This window comes from Triticum urartu, chromosome 6A (genome assembly GCF_056163025.1).
Source record: "Triticum urartu cultivar PI428250 chromosome 6A, HENAU_Tu73, whole genome shotgun sequence".
NCBI classification, from domain to species: domain Eukaryota; kingdom Viridiplantae; phylum Streptophyta; class Magnoliopsida; order Poales; family Poaceae; genus Triticum; species Triticum urartu.
Genome location: NC_141878.1, coordinates 384,713,665 through 384,736,449, shown reverse-complemented (window position 1 = coordinate 384,736,449; position 22,785 = coordinate 384,713,665).

Sequence of the window (22,785 nt, the reverse complement as noted above, 5' to 3'; positions counted from 1 at the left end):
CAAGTAGAGTCCCATCTGGACACGAGACGAAGTCTTCAGTCTTGTATCTTCATAGTCTATCATCCCGGCCAAAGGATATAGTCCGACTGTCCGGAGACCCCCTAATCCAGGACTCCCTCAGATACCTACCTACATCGCTCGACTATCGGTGTGTGGTGGGGTGGGGGAGACCTAATTAACTATAGAAGTACAATGGCTGGTATATGTGTGGAGGAGGAGAGAGGCCTACCTTATGTATTGAGGGAGATCGATCGACATCCATGCATATGTGTAGGAGAGGAATAAGGTTGGGAGACAGACAGAGCTAGAGTGTTGGAGGGGTGGTGGTGGAGTTGCTTCTAACAAATGGTGGGAGAGGCTTGCTAGACAAACGGAGGGCACGCCTGCAATATCAATAAGAGAGGGGGTGGTTGCCTATCTGTGCACGTATGTGTGAGAGACAGCTCAGGAGGCATGCATGAATGATGAGGGGGGCGATATGGCTGTGGTAAGCAGACGTAACTACATAGGAAGATCAATCATCCTTTGTCAGAGAAAGGAGAGACATGACTTGTGAGGTATGTCGATCGATGGGTGGGGGAAAATAGTTAAAGTCGACCTAGGTATATGTAGGGAGATCGATCAGTATACATGCATGTATGTGTTAGAAGCAAATAAGGCCCGGGAGAAGGATAGAGTGAGAGAGAGGGCTACATCTAGGAGGTGGTGCAAGAGGCATACAATATCGAGGGGGGAAGGAGTGTGCGAGTACAAGATCGATGAAAAGAAGGGTGGGAGTGAGGCATGGAGGATGAGAAGAGAAGAGGGAAAGCTTGTGTTTGTGGTAGGCACACTTGGCTAGAGAGGCATATCGATCGATGTGTGCCGTAAAGAAGGAGCTGGGGGGCCTACACACACCGTGGGTGAACGACCTAAAGTGAAAAGACGAATTTGCACGATGGATCTAGAGAATGCTGAGGGAGGGTGAGAGGGATGCGGGCGTGTGCATGCACGGGAGAAAGTTAGCACTAGCTACAAAGATACGAGGATTATGTGGGTGTAAGAGATGAATAGAGATCATAATTCATTATAAAAAAGTGAATTCATATATTTGAAGAATTTATCATAGTGTTTTAAACTGACGCATGCGTGAACGTATATAACGGTTATACACATGGTGTGGTTATGAACATGTTATACTACATATAATTTATTTTGTCTCTACTCTTATAAAAAAACAGAGTTGTTGATGATGGTGTGCCTGCCATCCTGCAATATAGGCCGTCTGATTTATATCTGATGGATAGGAAGGAAACTATGGCAATTTTGAAAAAAGATACCCACACCCCTCTCCATATTTGCAAATAAGGCCTCCCCTCGATCATCTTGATGTTCCGTGGAACACATGCTAGTACTACATATAATATATAGAACATCGATTATAATTTGGGCTAATGTGTGGCTTTTGCAGCTCAGGGCTAAATACTTGTCATAATGTAGGGGGCGGGGCACTATACTTTGTGTGATGAACATGGTGTACGTATGGAACATGGTTTAGATTATGAATATATAGTTAGTACATAAAATGTACTATATTTGGAATCAACATCAAGTGTATTCAAAAAATTGAATTCGAGTTCATATAGTACACATAATTCATATCTATCTGTATAGTAATCATGTGGTGTGTTGTTAAGGTAATACACGAATGATGGTTGAAGTTGGCAACAATCATGATTGTAGATTCTTATTGAAATAGATAAACGAATTCAAATTCAGTTCGAATTGCAGCGGTAGTATAGACATTTGGAATGCACTAAAATGTTGGTATGAGTAGGTTAATGCATTAGACAGCCAGCGAAAAAATTTAATTGGACATAACATGGATTCATACTCGAATTTAACGGTGTGCTTTGTGTAAGTTGGATGTCATACATTATTGCTCTAATATTTGGTCAAAGTTAGCCTCGAAAAACGCATTAGGCCCTATATGTATGGAAGGCGGGAGTAGCTTTGAATAACATTTGTATAGTAAAACGGGACAAGACTCTCTCTTTGTGTGGTGTGAATAGTTTTATTTTTTTTCGTTGAGGGAAGTGTGAATTGATTTGGTACGTACAAGTACAATATTACACGTTAGGCTTGTCCCTAAAATTCAACACGCGCCTTGTTATATCCTAAAAAAATTAGATATCGTGCTCCCAAAACTGGCGCCTTCACAACCCGCGCCTTGCTATCCCGAAATTACAACACGCGTGAAAACTCCCTCCAGCTACCAAATCCCGACACGTGAAATCCCCCTTCTAACCCTGAGCCAAATGGGCCGCTGGTTCAAATTGGTGGGGGTACTTTTGTAACACACCCTACATTTTGGACAAGTGCATCCCTAAGTCATGGTTCCCCCCTCCCATCGCCTCCTTTCCTCCATTCAAAATCCCAGGCTGCCATAACCTCTCCGCTCCAGCCGAAAAACCCCACCCTCCTCTGTCCGCCACCTCACCGCTGCCCAGCCGGAGGCTCTTCCCCGACGACGTCATCCACCGCAACAGCTCGACGTCCCTCATCCACCTCCAACTCGACGTCCCCGTCCTCCACCTCTAAGGAGCTGCTCCGACGATCGCCTCATCTATCGCGGCCACTCCATCCCCACAATGCCGACATCTCCACTACGGCTCTCCCCAGTGCGAGGCCCCTTCGGCGGCCGCGTCCATACCAGCCGGATATGCTGCTGCTCCGGGTCTCGCTCGCTCGCGCTGCCGCTGCTTCGGCTCTCGCTCGCGCTACTGCTGCTGCTCTAGCTCTTGCTCGCGCTGCTGCTCTCCCCTCGCTCGTGTTGCTACTCTGCTCCGATTTAGCTACACTTCAGTCAACTGAATCAATTTTTGGGTCAGTCGATTTTCAGGGCGTGGGGGCTCGCCGGAGTTAAGGAAGAACCACCCGCAGTGGGGAGGGGGGCTCGCCGGACAGGTACCCAATCTTAGGGTTCAGGGTGGGGGCAGTGGTCGCCGGCGGTGGGGGGTGCGGTGGTGGGGCGGTGGCATGGGGATCGCCGGAGAAAAAGCTCGGCGTGAGGGGGGCTAGAGGGCTGGCCGGGGCGGCGGCAGACCAGTGGTGGGGAGTTGTTTCGGGGCGGGGAGGCAGGTGCGGGGGCCGGTGGTGACTGGCGGCTCAGGGGATGCAGGTTGAAGATGAACTGCAAGCCCTCCCTAAACTACATGTGAAGTGCCTCTCTTCTACCATTGCGTTCAGTTTCGACAATAACATTCAGATTCCACACTAAATTTCAGTTTCGACAGTTAAGTTCAGAGTCAACAGTTTTTACCTCATCTGTTGTAGTCACGTGGTTTTTGGTGGTAATGTATTTTACATCATCTATAGGAGATGCTATTAGAATCCCACTTGAGATTAACGATGTCTGTCTTGTGCGGCTTCAGCCTCGACGTCTTATGGCTCACCGGAGCTACTCCAACAACAGAACGATCCATCACAACAGAGCAGTGCCCTGGACGCCGTCTACAGATTCCTCAGATCTTCCTCCACACCTCCGACAGCCACCTCTGCCTCAACTTCTTCAGCGACCAACCCAATGATGCTGAGGTCGACACGGCTACGGCAAAGAGGTTGTACACTTGTCGCATCACTTATTACTCTACATTCATGTTGATCCATTAGGGCTATTTTGGTTCAACAGAAAAACATAGCAATAGGAAATTTTCCTATGGCACTCTACTATTCAGTTATTCATGCATTTTGTTGAAAGGAATGGAGCAAAACATCCACCTGGACCTACTTTTCAAAATCCTATGCATGAAAACAAGACCAAGTCCATTAGTGGCAGAATAACATTCTAACTATACACGCTTTCATATGGTTTCACTTTATTTTGGCCATGTTTCTTTGCATTCCTCTGCTCCTCCAATTCCTGTGAACCAAACACCCAAGTTGACAGAAATCGTGTGTTCACAAATGCTCTGTTTCCCATGTGCATTTCCTAACCTATTCCGGTCCTCCTATCCCTGCGTGTATTGAATCATGCAAGCCAAATGAGCCCTTACAGAATTACTTCAGTTACAGGTAGGTGTCGAAGAAAACTTTGTGTGGTTTGTCCTGCTCCTGCAGCAACGTCGTCCGCCTCACCTGAGCTGCTACATCGATAGAAGCATCGACCAAACCATACATCACAACTCCTGACCGTCTTTCGCCGCCTCAAATCTCCTTCCCTGCCACCGGCACCCACTGCAATGGCATCACCATCATCGACTCAGCAGATGAACCTGAGGAGTACACGGGTCCACAAGAGAGGTCGCACTCTTTTGTTTCTGCTTATGTTATGCATTGCTTAATATTACCTACTACCAAATTGATGTTCAAACTTGAGTTCTAAATTAGTTGTGGAGCACATATCGAGGCAGCAATGAATAGTATCTCTGTTTAATATCTGGTTCACCTAGGATATGCCTATGTTGTTCTTCTTGGGTGGGAAACAAATAGTAAAGCAATCATCAGCCTGCTATCATTATTTTTGGATCCATCCACTGGTTGTTACCATTACTCTAGATTTCTGCATGCTCTCCTTACATAATCTTACTATATTTTTTTGTATGCATGTCAGATATTGTACACAGTCATGCTGAACATGTAGAGAAAAAGAGAAGAGTTTTGCGCGGCAATACAATGTCATGCAGACATCGCTCCATGGTGGGTTCAATGGCAAACCCTCCCCCCCTCTCCATACTGTAATCCAGAGGAAGATATCTGTTCTAAGGTGGATTCCGACGCAGCTGACCACTCCTATTTACCCCCCCAAGGTGTTTGCTCTAACTTGGCATGATGATGTTAGCCATATGATGCATATGTTGCCTTGTAGTGCCTACTTTCGACATCATATATGTCATCTACTTAGTTTAGACATGTTCTGTAATGCCACCTGTTTAGTTTCAATATCTTATATGGGAATTATGCAGTCTCATGTCTTTTAGCCAGCCATAATATATGTGAAATGTGCAATGCCATCCTATTTAACCAGACATCATATATTTGAATGATATCTTTCCCATCCTTTTCTTCATTACATTTCCATTTGTAGACAATGTTTGTACATTAAACTACTCTTCCTGTGAATCAGCCATTTGAGTGGGTGATGGAAAAATCTGGAGTGAAAACAAGGCCTTCAGAGCAGACAGTGCTACATGTCAAAGCAGATCTCTTGTTAGGTCCCGATAGCTACTCAGAGTGGATACGGAGACAGATGACTAGTCCTATTCCCCCACCGAGGTGTATGCTCTAACTTGGCACGGTTATACTGCTTAGATCATGCATATGGTGTCTTGCATTGCATAGTTTAGACATCATATACACAATATTCAACACCATGTTCTTAGTTCAGACATCATATATGTGAATGCCCTCTGGTTAGCATAAAATCACATGTGTGAATTAAATCATGCGATCCTGATTACTTAGATAACATGTATGTGAATTATGTCATGTGATCATGTTTAGTTAGTCATCATATCTTTGAATTATGTTATGCTATGCTATCCATTTTAGATAGATATCATATATGTGAAATTATGTCATCCTATCTGTTTTACTTAAACAATATACATGGCAACTATTTCATGCCCTCTTTTTTCCACACTATCTATTTCATCGGTCTCTCATACAATGTCTGTACATTCAACTATGTTTCCTGTTTATCAGCCATTTGAATTGGAGCGGGTGATGGCAGTATCTAGCGGAGTAAAAACACGGTCTTCAAATAAAAGAGTGCTACCTCTTGGTGGAGATAGCACCCCGGTTGTACATGCACGAGAACCAACCCTACCACACATAACCAAGACTCTCACAGATTTTACCCCTACTGCGATGAACAGAGAACCAGCTTCACCCAATCTAACCCCAACCCCAATAGATAGTAATCCAGTTCATGTTGACACATAACCATCTCCACCACAGAGCTCCCAAACAAGAGCAGTTAGTAAGGCAGATCCAGTGCCTAAAGCGCCAGTACTACCACGGCGAACCCCAACTCCACCAGTTAGTACACCTATTCATGTGGAGGAAGCACAACCAGGCATTCATAGATTAGCATCTATCGCATTTGATGTTGGTAAATTCTATGTGCATATCTTCCCATCATGGAAATATTATACTGAAGATGAAGGAAAATGCCAGTTGCAGGTGTTTGTCTAGGAGTTATGTGTAAGTAATGTTATTCATGGCAATTACTTTGCTTTGTCCCATACATTCTACCTCCATGATGGTTATAATACAACAAATTTTCCCATTTTTCTCTATAGAGAAGGATCAATTTGGAAACTCAGGATGAGGTAACCTATGCTAATACGCCTGTTATCTTCAAGAATGCTTTGTGGCAGTATCAGAATTACCTGAAGAAAACATACTTCACTGGCAAAGAAACTCATTAAATGCCCTTACGTTCTCCTGAGACACATTTACTGGACGATGACTTGGAACACCTTGTTCTGTACTGGTCCCGAACCAAGAATGTGGTAAGGTCTATGAGCTCATTTTATTTTAAGTACTATATGCTTGCGTCTTATTGTACTCTGTTCATGTAGAACAAGTGCTTAAACCTAAAGAACAACTATTCACATTTAAGATTCCATTGCTATCGTGCATACTGCTTTGCTCTTGTATAAATGTATTTACTGATACAAACTTATTTTTAAATTGAACAATCCAATCGAAACTCCAATGGCACAACAGGTATGTTTACGCATGTTTCTTTAATAGGTTTGCTCTTATAAATAGCTCTGTTGATTTCAATTTCAATTGTGTATACAGTTGACTTCTCATATCATGCACATTACTAGCATCACAACAGGGCCAATAGTGTGTTGTACATGTAGACCGGTGGTACCCATCTGAAATCTTGTTGTGCCGTGTAGTTTCCCACGCTTTGTATTCTTTTGGTGCTGCTTTCTCTGGAACTGATATGATTTGAACCATGTCTCTATTTTGATTTGGCAAGACAATGCAGTGACCATAGGACATAGATATATGTTTGTTTGATGCTTTTATAATGTACTACTTGGTAATAGAAGACTTGGTAGTTTAATCTTGTCCACCTTACTAATGAACTGGTTCACCAAAATGAGTTTCATATACTAGTACATGCTAAACCTGTTATGTGTCTGCTTGTTTCGTCTTTTAGAATGCTAACAGAATATTGGGGAAGAGTGCCTTATTAAGCAATGGTAAAGGAAGTAATGCAGATAAGGTTCGGGATCGAGAGACATCCTTGTTGGTCTCCAACAAAGATGATAAAACAACTAAGGAAAACTATCTTGAAGACAGTGAGGCAACCCCAAAGTCCTGTCTTGGTTTACTATTCGAGTTACTGGCCACTACCGCTTGCACAAGCTATTCAAACTTACTGTCTAAATCAGTTCGGATTCTTGAGTCTCAACTACAAGCTGAAAGACATCGGTCAGCTATGCTGCGACAAGAAGCGGAAGGACTGCGGAAGTCCCTGGAGCATTCAGATGCATACTTTCTAGTGCAACAACAAGCGTTGGAGGATTTTAGCGCCAAACAGGACAAAAATAATAAGCTTGCTAAGCTTATTGCCAGCATGGTGGATACCCAGGATAACGTTTCTTGAGCTCTTCTGAAGTTGTTTCAGTTATGGACCTATTTTGCTGCCGAGTTTATTTGCACTGGTGACCAATTTTGACGGCCAGTGTATGTAATATGCTGCTTTGTTCCCTATTTTTGCACTGGTGGCGAAATTTGATGCCCAGTGGATGTAATATGTGTAATAGCTGTAATAGGCTAGTGTTAGTTGCTTGCTTATTTATTTCCTTATTGTCTTGTTTAGTTGTTTGCTTGTAGTCACTGCTGTTCTTTTTCCGCGTTTTTCTAGTGACCACAATAATAACCTATTTTTGGTAACTAGGCCACAATAATCATCATGGCAACACACGGACTGTTGTAACCATGGGCCTCCTGCAGGCCGTAGGATCCATGGGCCTTCTACGGGTCGTAGGATCCATGGACTTTCTATGGGCCGTATGATCCATGGGCCTTCTACGTGCCGTATGATCCATGGGCCTTCTACGGGTCGTAGGATCCATGGGCCTTCTACCGGGCATATAATCATTTCGCTAAACATGGGTCGTACTATTCGTGGACCATAACGGGTCGTTAATAGGCCATATTTGATAATGCTATGAAAACAGCCCAACGGGTTAACGGGCCACAAACGGGCCGAATGTAACCACGGGCTGAATTTGTCCCACAAACTGAATAGACCAGTAACGGACCATAACTAACCGAATTCTAGAAATGAGCCCAAGAATAAATGGGCCCTTAGAAGGCCGAAAGTTAACACGGGCTGGAAACGACCGATGGAATAATGGGCCGTTAATGGGTATAAAGCGATACACTATTCATTATGGGCCAGTTTCATCTCGGGCCTTTAATGGGCCCAGAGTTACAAAGGGCCTCATATGGGCTGAAAGACATCATTTACTATAGATGGGCTGGACTCATATTGGACGGCCCATATGAAGCTACTGGGCTTAATTCCGATAGGTCGTAATGGGTCGGGAGTTAGCGGGCCGTATATGGACTATATACAAACAGGCCTTTAATAGGATTTCCGTGGGCCGGCCCGTTACCTTTTGACCAAGTCAAACGGGCCAACCTTTTAACCGAAATGGGCCTCTGTTGGGCCGTGCTACGTGTCGACGTATCATAGGCGCCTCATATCCAATGAGTGGATGACATCTGTCCCAATGGTGAGCCAACACGTGTTTCCTCTGGCCAATGAGAATTTTACACGTGGAAAATCCCCATTGGTCCGGGCTGTTAACGGGTTATCGGATCCAAAACCGAACCTGATAGCTTAACGGCGACCTGTTATGGTGGATGACACGTGTCAGTTACCCTTGATGAAAACACTTCCATGACGCGCCGTTTATCGTCATGGAAGTGGACACTTCCGTGATGATAATTTTGGTGATGTCATGGAACACTTCTACGACAGCACAGGTATGACTATCTTGATTCTGTCATAAAATCTTCATGGATGTACATGCATGACAGAAAACGTGACCTACTGTGACAAACACGTATCATCACGGAAGTGTATATTTTGTAGTGATCCCAACTTGTTATGCATCTTCATATTGATCTTGGGTGATGGTAGGCGCAGTTTTTTTTGTTTTCTACTACGTTACCCAACACACCATTCGTTGGCAGGGGATGCTTTGCTTGATGCCACAGAAACATTTTTATTTTGCCTGGGACTTGCTTCCATAGTGACTTCCATGAAGATTCATCCTGTAATAAATTAGAGGATCCAACTGTCTCATCCATCCAAGCTTATCTCCAAAATTTGGTTGCTACCATCATTTTATATGCTAACTGAACTGGGTATACACCACCTCTTTCAACATTCCAAGTTCAACAATTGACTATATTTCTTGCGCACAATGGAATTCCCATGATCACTGGCATGTCAATTAGGATGAACACCTCCTCGACCTTCTCCCTTATCCATGTCGCAGATAGGGTCAATCATTTCTGAGACCAACTGTGGTGGATTTGCTGCTATGCACCGGTAAGGTCACATATATGGAATCATAATTGGTTACCAAGGCCTAAGATGAGAGGTTTTAACCAAGCTTTTCTTGCCAAGCAAGCCTCACATTTGATCGATGCTCTGAATAGCTTATGTGCATGGTTGTTATGGGCCAAGGTAGCCCCCATTCCCCCATGGTATTATTTTGTGTATGGTTTTTTCTGGTAATGCATTAGCAGTTTGGCAGGGAATTGAACATGTAGTGGACCTTGTCAAACAAGGCCTTATTTGGATGGTGGGGGACTGCTCACAAATCAGAATCCAGAGAGATCTATGGATCTCGTGAGCCCCTGATTTCCGCCCTATCATGCAGCGTAACTGTCAACATGGCGTCTGATTTTCTGGATGAACGTCGAGCATGGAATATGTAACAGCTACATGATCACTTTTAGCCAATGTATGTTCAAGAGATTGTCAAGATTCATACTTCTACTCGTAATCGACAGGATTTCTTTGCATGGTATCTTGAAAAAGTGGTTGTTTCTTGGTGAAAAGTGTCTATCAGCTGGCTACATGCAATATGGATGAAGCTTTTGCGCGAGGGGCATCTAGAACTAATCCTGATGATTCCCGTCCGGTGTGGCGATGTGTTTGGAACACCTGAGTACCACGGAAAACGAAGTTCATGGCATGGAAGGCCGTATCAAGCGCACTCACTACTAATCGGTGCAAACCTTATCGGCATCTTTCAATGACCGATACCTGCCCTCTATGTGGTTTGGAAGTGGAAGATAATCTCCATGCACTCGTAGCATGTGACCATGCTTTGAACTTGTGGGTACACATGCAAAAACTCTAGCTACTTCCTAACAATAGTGTGTTGATTAATACCGATAGTGAGTGGCTACTAAATGTCTTGGCAGGATGTATAGAGGATGAACACAATAGAGTGATCATTCTTACCTAATGCATATGGCAATTGCACTCATATTTTTTCTATGACAAAGATGTATCGCCCATAGAGACGATTGTAGTGTTCCTTGACAATTTTATGAAGTCATTGTTGCAGTCACAGAAGTGCAACACATATGAGGTTATCAAAGGGAACATGTCAATGCTTGACCCGTGCCCTACTCTCCTAGATTTGATGAACCACGTCCTGATAACCCACGAGTATAGGGGAAGGTTGTAGCATCTTCGATAATTAAGAGTTTTGAACCCAGCAAACTCTGAAGTGTGATCCAAATTGGTCGTCCTTCATCCCATATGCAAGAATTTTGCAAACTTGGACACGGTAACATCAGTCACTCCGTTCGTCCTTCCTAAGAAATATCATTACATACTGCAAACTCTGAAGTGTGATCCACATAAGTGTGTGCTCATATGATGGGCACCAAAGGACGGCAGCAAAATAAAGCATGCAACTCAAATCAATCATATCCACCAATCAACTATAGGACAAAAAGGATCTACTCAAACATATAGAAGATGCAAGAAATCATTGGCAAATAATCTATAGCATCAAACACCATGTTCAAGAAGGGTATTACAATAAGTAGCGAGAGATTGAACCACTGTATAGAGGGACGAAGGTGATGAAGATGTTGATGAAGACAATGGAGTTAATGAAGACTATGGCGGTGATGATGGTTTCCCTGGTGGCACTCTGGCACTACTAGAAGAGAGGGGGAGAGCGGCCCAGATCCTTCTTCTTCTTCCTTGGTGAAAGTGCAACTAATCCCTGGGTAGTTTTGGTAATTCATAACAACATATAGCTCATTGAACTAATATTCATTCAAGATAAATATTTCAGGATGTTCAATGATTGGCATGGCATGTACTAGAGATGTGGACCCCTCAAAATGCTAAGGGCAAAGATTGGCAAAAGCTCAAGACTCTTCATTTCTATTTCAGTGATCTAAGATCACAATGGGTCCATAGGAAAGCCAATATTATTAAAAGGGGTGAGGTGTTGCTTAATGGTCTACTTGCTCAAAGTGCTTAGTTATATAGCTCCAAAACCCTCAGCCACTTTCTCCATCCAAATATGTCCAAACCCTAATTCCAAACTCGGCACCACCGATTTCTTCTACCCGGAACCACTGAGTTCTTTTGCCATAGCCACTGCTAGAAACCCTAACAGTTCGGTCACACCGATATGGATCTCGGTCCCACCGAGATGGCCTTGCCAACGCTCTATGATATTTTGCATTTACTTCACTCTCACTGACTTTCTGCAATGGGTCTCACCAAGTTGGCTTGACAGATTCTTGGTTGCTTATTGCTTCACTTTGGTCCAAGTTGATGCAATCAGCGCCACCAAGATGATGTTTTCCCTAAGCCCTATCACATTGGTCCCACCGAGTTGTTCCAGTCGGTCGCACCGAGATTCCTAACGTTCATATTTTTGAACAGATCGGTGCCATCGAGTTTCCTAATCGGTGCCAAGAAGTCTGTAAGGGCAAGGAGATCGCCTAGTTCGTGAAGATCTACCCGAGTGAGGCAACTCCTTCGTGGGCAATGGCTATGGTGGGATAGACAAGGTTGCTTCTTCGTGGACCCTGATACGTCTCCAATGTATCTATAATTTTTTATTGTTCCACGCTATATTATATTCTGTTTTGGACATTATTGGGATTTATTATACACTTTTATATTATTTTCGGGACTAACCTATTAACCGGAGGCCCAGCCCAGAATTGATGTTTTTTGCCTATTTCAGAGTTTCGCAGAAAAAGAATATCAAACGGAGTCCAAATAGAATGAAACCTTCGGGAACGTGATTTTCGGAACGAACGTGATCCAGAGGACTTGGACCCTATGTCAAGAAAGCAACCAGGAAGGCACGAGGTAGGGGGCGCGCCTACCCCCCCCCCCCCCCCAGGCGCACCCTCCACCCTCATGGGGCCCACGTTCCTCCACCAACATACTTCTTCCTCCTATATATACCTACGTACCCCCAAACTACCAGATATGGAGCCAAAACCCTAATTCCACCGCTGCAACCTTCTGTACCCATGAGATCCCATCTTGGGGCCTTTTCCAGAGCTCTGCCGGAGGGGGCATCGATCACGGAGGGCTTCTACATCAACACCATAGCCTCTCCAATGATGTGTGAGTAGTTTACTTCAGACCTTCGGGTCCATAGTTATTAGCTAGATGGCTTCTTCTCTCTTTTTGGATCTCAATACAATGTTCCCCCCCTCTCTTGTGGAGATCTATTCGATGTAATCTTCTTTTGCGGTGTGTTTGTTGAGACCGATGAATTGTGGGTTTATGATCAAGTTTATCTATGAACAATATTTGAATCTTCTCCGAATTCTTTTATGTATGATTGGTTATCTTTGCAAGTCTCTTCGAATTATCAGTTTGGTTTGGCCTACTAGATTGATCTTTCTTGCAATGGGAGAAGTGCTTAGCTTTGGGTTCAATCTTGCGGTGTCCTTTCCCAGTGACAGCAGGGGCAGCAAGGCACGTATTTTATTGTTGCCATCGAGGATAACAAGATGGGTTTTATATCATATTGCATGAGTTTATCCCTCTACATCATGTCATCTTACTTAAAGCGTTACTCTGGTCTTTTGAACTTAATACTCTAGATGCATGCTGGATAGCGGTCGATGTGTGGAGTAATAGTAGTCGATGCAGGCAGGAGTCGGTCTACTTGTCTCGGACGTGATGCCTATATACATGATCATACCTAGATATTCTCATAACTATGCTCAATTCTGTCAATTGCTCAACAGTAATTTGTTTACCCACGGTAATACTTATGCTCTCGAGAGAAGCCATTAGTGAAACCTATGCCCCCCGGGTCTATTTTCCATCATATTAATCTTCCATCAACAAGCTATTTCTTTTGCTATTTTTATTTTGCTTTATTTACTTTGCATATTTATCATAAAAATACCAAAAATATTATCTTAGCATATCTATCAGATCTCACTTTCGTAAGTGACCGTGAAGGGATTGACAACCCCTTTATTGCGTTGGTTGCGAGGATTTTATCTGTTTGTGTAGGTGCGAGGGACTCGCGCGTGGCCTCCTACTGGATTGATATCTTGGTTCTCAATAACTGAGGGAAATACTTACACTACTTTGTTCCATCACCCTTTCCTCTTCAAGGGAAAACCAACGCAGTGCTCAAGAGGTAGCAAGAAGGATATCTGGCGCCGTTGCCGGGGAGTCTACGCAAAAGTCAGCATATCAAGTACCCATCACAAACCCTTATCTCCTGCATTACATTATTTGCCATTTGCGTCTCATTTTCCTCTCCCCCACTTCACCCTTGCCGTTTTATTTTCCCTCTCTCTTCATCCTCCTTCTCTTTCCCTATTTGCCTTTTTTCCCGTTTCTTGCTTGCTCGTGTGTTGTATTGCACCTGTCATGATGGCTCTACCTAGATTTGGTGATCTTCACCTTAAAAGGTTAGAAGAGATCGAAAGCAACGTCAGGAGTTTTATGGTCTTACAATTTGAGCATAATAATTTCTTTAGAAATGAGCTTAAGGAACAAAAAAAAGCTTTATGGGTTATATGAATAAAGAGCTCGATGATATGTCTAAAGAATTTGATGGTTTGAAATCTCAGATTGCTCATCTTGAGAAGTCAATAGCTGAAGTTTCGGATAAGCAGGCCACCTTAGTTAATAAGATGGCCGCTAAGCCAGAATTTTTTTTGGAAAATAAAGATGAAGATCTCAAAGTTATTGATGTGTCCCCTATTAAATCTTTGTTTTGCAATATGAATCTTGATAATGATGGGACTGAATATGATCCACCTTTACCTAGAAGGTGTTCCAAAAATTCGGAGTCTTTAGATCTTGATGCTAAAATTGTTAAAAGTGGGATTGAAGAGGTCAAAACTTTAAATATCAATGAACCCACTATTTAGGATTTCAAGGAATTCAATTATGATAATTTCTCTTTGATAGATTCTATTTCCTTGGTACAATCCGTGCTAAATTCTCCACATGCTTATAGTCAAAATAAAGCGTTTACTAAACATATCGTTGATGCTTTGATGCAATCTTATGAAGAAAAACTTGAGTTGGAAGTTTCTATTCCTAGAAAACTTTATGATGAGTGTGAACCTACTATTAAAATTAAAATTAAAGATCATGAATGCTATGCTTTGTGTGATTTGGGTACTAGTGTTTCCACGATTCCAAAGACTTTGTGTGATTTGCTAGGTTTTCCTGATTTTGATGATTGCTCTTTAAACTTGCACCTTGCGGATTCCACTATTAAGAAACCTATGGGAAGAATTAATGATGTTATTATTGTTGCAAATAGGAATTATGTGCCCGTAGATGTTATTGTTCTTGATATAGATTGCAATCCTTCATGTCATATTATTCTTGGTAGACCTTTCCTTAGAACGATTGGTGCAATTATTGATATGAAGGAAGGGAATATTAGATTCCAATTTCCATTAAGGAAAGTTATGGAACACTTCCCTAGAAAGAAAATTAAATTAACATATGAATCTATTATGAGAGCCACTTATGGATTGCCTACCAAAGATGGCAATACCTAGAATCTATCTTTGCTTTTATGCCTAGCTAGGGGCGTTAAACGATAGTGCTTGTTGGGAGGAAACCCAATTTTATTTTTATTCCTTGCTTTTTGCTCCTGTTTAGTAATAAATAATTTATCTAGCCTCTGTTTTGGTTGTGTTTTTTGTGTTCAATTATTGTTTGTGCCAAGTAGAACCGTTGGGAAGACTTGGGGAAAGTCTTTTTAATCTTGCTGTAAAAAACAGAAACATTAGTGCTCACGAGAACTGCTGCAATTTTTATTTGGAAAGTGCTATTTAGTTAATTATTTTTTCAGATGATTAATAGATAAATTCCTCACGTCCAGAAATTTATTTTAGAATTTTTGGGGTTACAGAAGTTTGCGTTAGCTACAGATTACTACAGACTGTTCTGTTTTTGACAGATTCTGTTTTTCGTGTGTTGTTTGCTTATTTTGATGAATCTATGGCTAGTAAAATAGTTTATAAACCATAGATAAGTTGGAATACATTAGGTTTAACACCAATATAAATAAATAATGAGTTCATTACAGTACCTTAAAGTGGTGTTTTGTTTTCTTTCGCTAACGGAGCTCACGAGATTTTCTACTTTGTGTTTTGTGTTGTGAAGTTTTCAAGTTTTGGGTAAAAGATTTGATGGATTATGGAACAAGGAGTGGCAAGAGCCTAAGCTTGGGGATTCCCATGGTACCCCAATATAATCTAAGGACACCTAAAAGCCAAAGCTTGGGGATGCCCTGGAAGGCATCCCCTCTTTCGTCTACTTCCATCTGTAACTTTACTGGGAGCTATATTTTTATTCACCACATGATATGTGTTTTGCTTGGAGCATCTTGTATTATTTGAGTCTTTATTTGTTAGTTTGCCACAATTATCTTTGCTGTACACACCTTTTTAGAGAAACACTCATGATTTGAAAATTATTAGAATACTCTATGTGCTTCACTTATATCTTTTGAGTTATATAGTTTTTGCTCTAGTGCTTCACTTATATCTTTTAGAGCACAGTGGTGGATTTGTTTTATAGAAACTATTATTCTCTCATGCTTCACTTATATTATTTTGAGAGTCTTAAACAGCATGGTAATTTACTTAAACTAGGAAATTAATCCTAATATGCTAGGCATTCAAGATTAGTAAAAAATCTTATGAGTGTGCTGAATACTAAGAGAAGTTTGATACTTGATCATTGTTTTGAGATATGGAGGTGGTGATATTATATTTATGCTAGTTGAGTAGTTGTGAATTTGAGAAATGATTGTGTTGAAGTTTGTGATTCCCGTAGCATGCACGTATGGTGAACCGTTATGTGAAGAAGTCGGAGCATGATTTATTTATTGATTGTATTCCTTATGAGTGGCGGTCGGGGACGAGCGATGGTCTTTTCCTACCAATCTATCCCCCTAGGAGCATGCGGGTAATACTTTGTTTCGATAACTAATAGATTTTTCAATAAGTATGTGAATTCTTTATGACTAATGTTGAGTCCATGGATTATACGCACTCTCACCCTTCCACCATTGCTAGCCTCTCTAATACCGCACACATTTCGCCGGTATCATACACCCACCATATACCTTCCTCAAAACAGCCACCATACCTACCTATCATGGCATTTCCATAGCCATTCCGAGATATATTGCCACGCAACTTTCCACCGTTCCGTTTACTATGACACGCTCCATCATTGTCATATTGCTTTGCATGACCATGTAGTTGACATTGTATTTGTGGAAAAGCCACCATTCATAATTCTTTCATACATGTCACTCATGCATCATTGCACATCCCGGTACACCGTCGAAGGCATTCACATAGAGTCATATTTTGTTCTAAGTATTGAGTTGTAATTATTGAGTTGTAAGTAAATAGAAGTGTGATGATCATCATTCCCAGAGTATTGTCCCAAAAAAGGGGAAAATACTACTATCCTTTTACCACACTTGTGCTTCAAAGTAGCACCATGATCTTCATGATAGAGAGTCTCCTATGATATCACTTTCATATACTAGTGGGAATTTTTCATTATAGAACTTGGCTTGTATATTCCAATGATGGGCTTCCTCAAAATGCCCTAGGTCTTCGTGAGCAAGTGAGTTGGATGCACACCCACTTAGTTCCTTTTGTTGAGCTTTCATATACTTATAGCTCTAGTGCATCCGTTGCAAGGCAATCCCTACTCACTCACATTGATATCTATTAATGGGCATCTCCATAGCCCGTTGATACGGCTAGTTGATGTGAGACTATCTTCTCCCTTTTTGTCTTCTCCACAACCACCATTCTATTCCACATATAGTGCTATGTCCATGGCTCACGCTCATGTATTGCGTGAAGATTGAAAAGGTTTGAGAACACCAAAAGTATGAAACAATTGCTTGGCTTGTCATGGGGGTTCTGCATGATTTGAATACTTTGTGTGGTGAAGATGGAGCATAGCCAGACTATATGATTTTGTAGGGATAACTTTCTTTGGCCATGATATTTTGAGAAGACATAATTGCTTAGTTAGTATGCTTGAAGTATTATTATTTTTATGTCAATATTAAACTTTTGTCTTGAATCTTTTGGATCTGAATATTCATACCACAATTAAGAAAATTACATTGAAATTATGCCAAGTAGCATTCCACATCAAAAATTCTGTTTTTATCATTTACCTACTCGAGGACGAGCAGGAATTAAGCTTGGGGATGCTTAATACGTCTCCAACATATTCTGTTTTCGACAATATTGGGCTTTATTATACACTTTTATGTTATTTTTGGGACTAACCTATTAACCGGAGGCCCAGCCCTGAATTGCTGTTTTTTTTTCCTATTTCAGAGTTTCACGGAAAAAGAATATCAAACGGAGTCCAAATGGAATGAAACCTTCGGGAACGTGATTTTCGGAATGAACGTGATGCAGAGGACTTGGACCCTACATCAAGAAAGCAACCAGGAAGGCACGAGGTAGGGGGCGCGCCTCCCCCCAGGCGCGCCCTCCACCCTCATGGGGCCCATGTTGCTCCACCGACGTACTTCTTCCTCCTATATATACCTACGTACCCCGAAACTACCAGATACGGAGCCAAAACCCTAATTCCACCTTTGCAGCCTTCTGTACCCGTGAGATCCCATCTTGGGGCCTTTTCCGGAGCTCCGCCGGAGGGGGCATCGATCACGGAGGGCTTCTACATCAACACCATAGCCTCTCCGATGATGTGTGGGTAGTTTACTTCAGACCTTCGAGGCCATAGTTATTATCTAGATGGCTTCTTCTCTCCTTTTGGATCTCAATACAATGTTCTCCCCCTCTCTTGTGGAGATTTATTCGATATAATCTTCTTTTGCGGTGTGTTTGTTGAGACCGATGAATTGTGGGTTTAAGATCAAGTTTATCTATGAACAATATTTGAATCTTCTCTGAATTCTTTTATGTATGATTGGTTATCTTTGCAAGTCTCTTTGAATTATCAGTTTGGTTTGGCCTACTAGATTGATCTTTCTTGCAATGGGAGAAGTGCTTAGCTTTGGGTTCAATCTCGCAGTGTCCTTTCCTAGTGACAGCAGGGGCAGCAAGGCACGTATTTTATTGTTGCCATCGAGGATAACAAGATGGGGTTTATATCATATTGCATGAGTTTATCCCTCTACATCATGTCATCTTGCTTAAAGCGTTACTCTGTTCTTTTGAACTTAATACTCTAGATGCATGCTGGATAGCGGTCGATGTGTGGAGTAATAGTAGTAGATGCAGGCAGGAGTCGGTCTACTTGTCTCGGACGTGATGCCTATATACATGATCATACCTAGATATTCTCACAACTTTTCTCAATTCTGTCAATTGCTCAACAGTAATTTGTTTACCCACTGTAATACTTATGCTCTCGAGAGAAGCCACTAGTGAAACCTATGGCCCCCGGGTCTATTTTCCATCATATTAATCTTCCATCAACAAGCGATTTCTTTTGCTGTTTTTATTTTGCTTTATTTACTTTGCATCTTTATCATAAAAATACCAAAAATATTATCTTATCATATCTATCAGATCTCACTTTCGTAAGTGACCGTGAAGGGCTTGACAACCCCTTTATTACGTTGGTTGCGAGGATTTTATCTTTTTGTGTAGGTGCGAGGGACTCGCGCGTGGCCTCCTACTGGATTGATATATTGGTTCTCAAAAACTGAGGGGAATACTTACGCTACGTTGCTGCATCACCCTTTCCTCTTGAAGGGAAAACCAACGCAGTGCTCAAGATGTAATATTGAAGAGGATGATCTGCATCTCTTTTTTCTTTGTTCTTTTGCAAAGGCTGCTTGGTTTGCTCATCCATGGTACATCAGATCTGAGTTTTTAGTTGCAAATCATACTTCTGTTGCAGATATCATTATTGCCCTTTCTACCTCTAATCATTCATCCACATGCCACTATTCCTAATATTTTTACATTCATGTGGTGCTTGTGGAAAGCTAGAAATGATGTTCTTTTTTGCAGGAAATTTTCACTACCTCATCAAGTGCAACATGCAGCACTAGCTATCTCTTCTCTGCAGGATTTTCATGAACAAAAATTGCAGGAATTCAATCCTTCCTCTCCTACTCTTCATACAGGTTCTGAACAAATGGGATATCCTGTTCAAGGATCAACTATAAAGTCTGATGTGATAATTTCAGGAACAAAAGTTTATTCTGATGCCTCATGGAAGAACAACAACATTCCAGGAAGAAGTGATCTTCAAGAAACAGGAATTGGAATTTTCATTTTTGTTCCTGGAGATGACTTTGACACAAAAATCATGGTACAGGCTTCTGCTAACTCTACACATTCCCCTCTTGTGGCTGAAGCCTTGGCCCTTCAATTTGCTGCCAAGGTGGCTTGCAGGTTACAACTCCATAATGTGTCATTCCTCACAGACAACCTTTCTTTGGCAAAGATGGTGGTTTCCAGGAATATTAAGGATAACTCTATAGCTTGGAGATGTCGACCTCAAATAAGTAGTTTCATGCAGGACTCTTCTAGTGAACTTGATGCTATCTATCACATTCCCAGAAATATCAATAGCATTGCCCACAACTGTGCTCACCAGGTTCTCAATTAAAGAATAGAACCTGTTTTTAATTGTACAAATTTAGCTCATTCTCCTTGTCCTTCTATGCTTTCTCTTCAAGTCTTTCAGATTGAAGGATTTGTAATACACACTGTACTTTGCAAATGAGTTGAATGAAAATTGGCGCCTGAATGCGCCTTCCTTGTGTTAAAAAAACGCAGTGCTCAAGAGGTAGCAGACCCTTCGTGGGTGGAGCACTCCGTGCACTCGTGCAGCCGTTACTCTTCGTGGCTTGAAGTCTGCATCAACGTGGACGTACGATAGCACCACCTATCGGAACCACGCCAAAAATTTCCGTGTGTCTATTGTGTTTGCCTTCTCCAAACCCTTCCTTTACCTTCGTATGCAATGTTTTACTTTCCGCTGCTATACTCTTAGAATTTCATGTGTAGGTTGATGTAACATCCCAAATTTTCAATTTGGAATGTTATACATAGATCATCCATGCATATCATATTTTATTGCATTTCGTTTCGCGAATCCTTGCAATCCTAAGCAACTCAAGGACCCTCGGAGAGAGTTGGGGATTTCCCAGTTTTCATATTTGAGTTTTATCGAACATTGAAACGAGGATTTTTGGTTTTAATTATTTTTCTCTCCGAAAATATTTCATATTAAAATACATGAGAGGAGATAATATGACTTCTCCAAAATAAATGAAATATTGGAGGAAAAATATTAAAATCAAATATTTGATTTTTATCCAGAGTTTATTGCTATTTTATTCGAATTAGAAAAATTGCACATTTTACAAAGTTGCATTTTAGGGCCAAGAAAATGTTCATCTTGTTCTAAATATTTTATTTAGACGGTGAAAATTTGTTTTGGCATTTTTAGAATTTTATTTTATTTTCTAGGATTTTTTTTAGTTTCGGCGGAATTATTTTTGAAAAAAAGTTTTAGCGCCCCACTTGGCCGAAGCCCAGCCGAGTCGGGCCGCTCCCCCGCGCCGCCGTCTCCCTCCAGGAGACCGACGCAACCGCTGCCTCGGACTAGGAGTCTGGCCGGGACTCCTCCTCCCCGCCGCCTTACCCCTCCTCCAAGCCGCAACCCCCCTTAAATACCCCCCCCCTTAAATACCCCCCCCTTAAATACCCCCCCAACCCCGCCGCCACAACCACCCAACCCCGCCGCTGCAGCCCGCCCAACCGCAGCACCGCCGCCGCCGCCGCTTTTGTCGTGCCTCGCCGCCGCAGCCCACCTCCCCGCCACCGCAGTCCCACCTCACCGGAAGTAACGCCGCCGTTGTCGCCGCTCGTTTTTTTAAACCGATCTGGTTTTTTCTTAGAAACCCTAGTTCGTTTTTTAGATCGGTTCACCGATTTTTCTCGGTTTAGTTACTTTGCGGACGTTCGTCCGTATGTTCGTTTTAACGAACGGTGTTCTCTCGTTAGCCGCAGACAACGAATGTTCATTCGTTAGCCTGTTTGTCAGTTTTCTTTTTCTCGGATTTTCCGGGATTATTTTTAATCGCGATTCCTGATCCGATTTTTGTTTTAGTTTATCTTTTCGCTCGTTTGTCGGAATCAGGCGATTCAAGCGCCTAGATCTTCATCTCGAAACCCTCTTTTCGTTTAACCCCTTGAACAATCTTTTACTACTGTAAAATTTGACCTTAGTCCAGATTAGTAAACGGATCTTGTTTCTTTCACCGTTGGAGTTTCGTTGCTCCGTTTGATTTGATTCTTTTCGCAAACCAGAGTTCTTAAGTTGAACTTTCTAGTTAGATCTTCTTATTTGGGATTTACCCATGCTTCTTTGCTTGATTGCTTATGTATGCTTTTGTTTGTTTGTGATAGAACACCCGGAGTGCGAAGCATGCTACTATGAATCCCTAGGTTTTGCGGATCATCAGCAAGGCAAGTAACACTTTGATCATACCCCTTTACCAACCAGTTTTTATGCATTAGTTCGAGTCCTCAAACATTGCATGGTTAGGATGTGATTAACATGTGGGTTGGGAAGTAGTTGACGAGGTAGAACCTATTGCCCTGTTATATTCAAACCCATGGGAGTTACTTCTATGTATTTCTTATATTGCTGTGCTATGCTCGTAGACGTGGTGGGTGAGTGAAATCCATGACAGATGTGAGATTGTTAATTAATGGTTCAACTTAAGGTGGCAACTTGAATACACATCTGGGTGGATTGTTTGTTGGGCACCTAGGGAATCCAGTGTTGTCCTAGGATATCCCGGAGTACCCGTGTGATAATCCTATGGTCCGCCACCCAGGCTCAAAGGGAACCGAGATATTTTCATGCCAGAAACTTCTGTGTGCAGCCACAAGCTATTATGGGCTCTAGCATAGTTGAGTAAGTTGCGTGAAGCTTCCGAAGAGGTGGATCAGTAGGTAGTGGGATGTAGGTTGGTATGGTCTACCCGGAGTAAGGAGTTAATGCTTCTGAAAGACTGTGTCTCGGTCATCCGTTTCTCAAACACCCTGTAGTGCGAGAAATCCAACGGAGGAGATCGAGTATTGTGGGGAAAAGTGCGCAAACCTCTGCAGAGTGTATAAACTAATCATGGTTAGCCATGTCCCAGGTAATGGACATCTTGAGTATCTAGTACTTGGAGTATCATAAGTATCTCGTCACTCTAAACTAATATTGTTGGGTTGTTAATT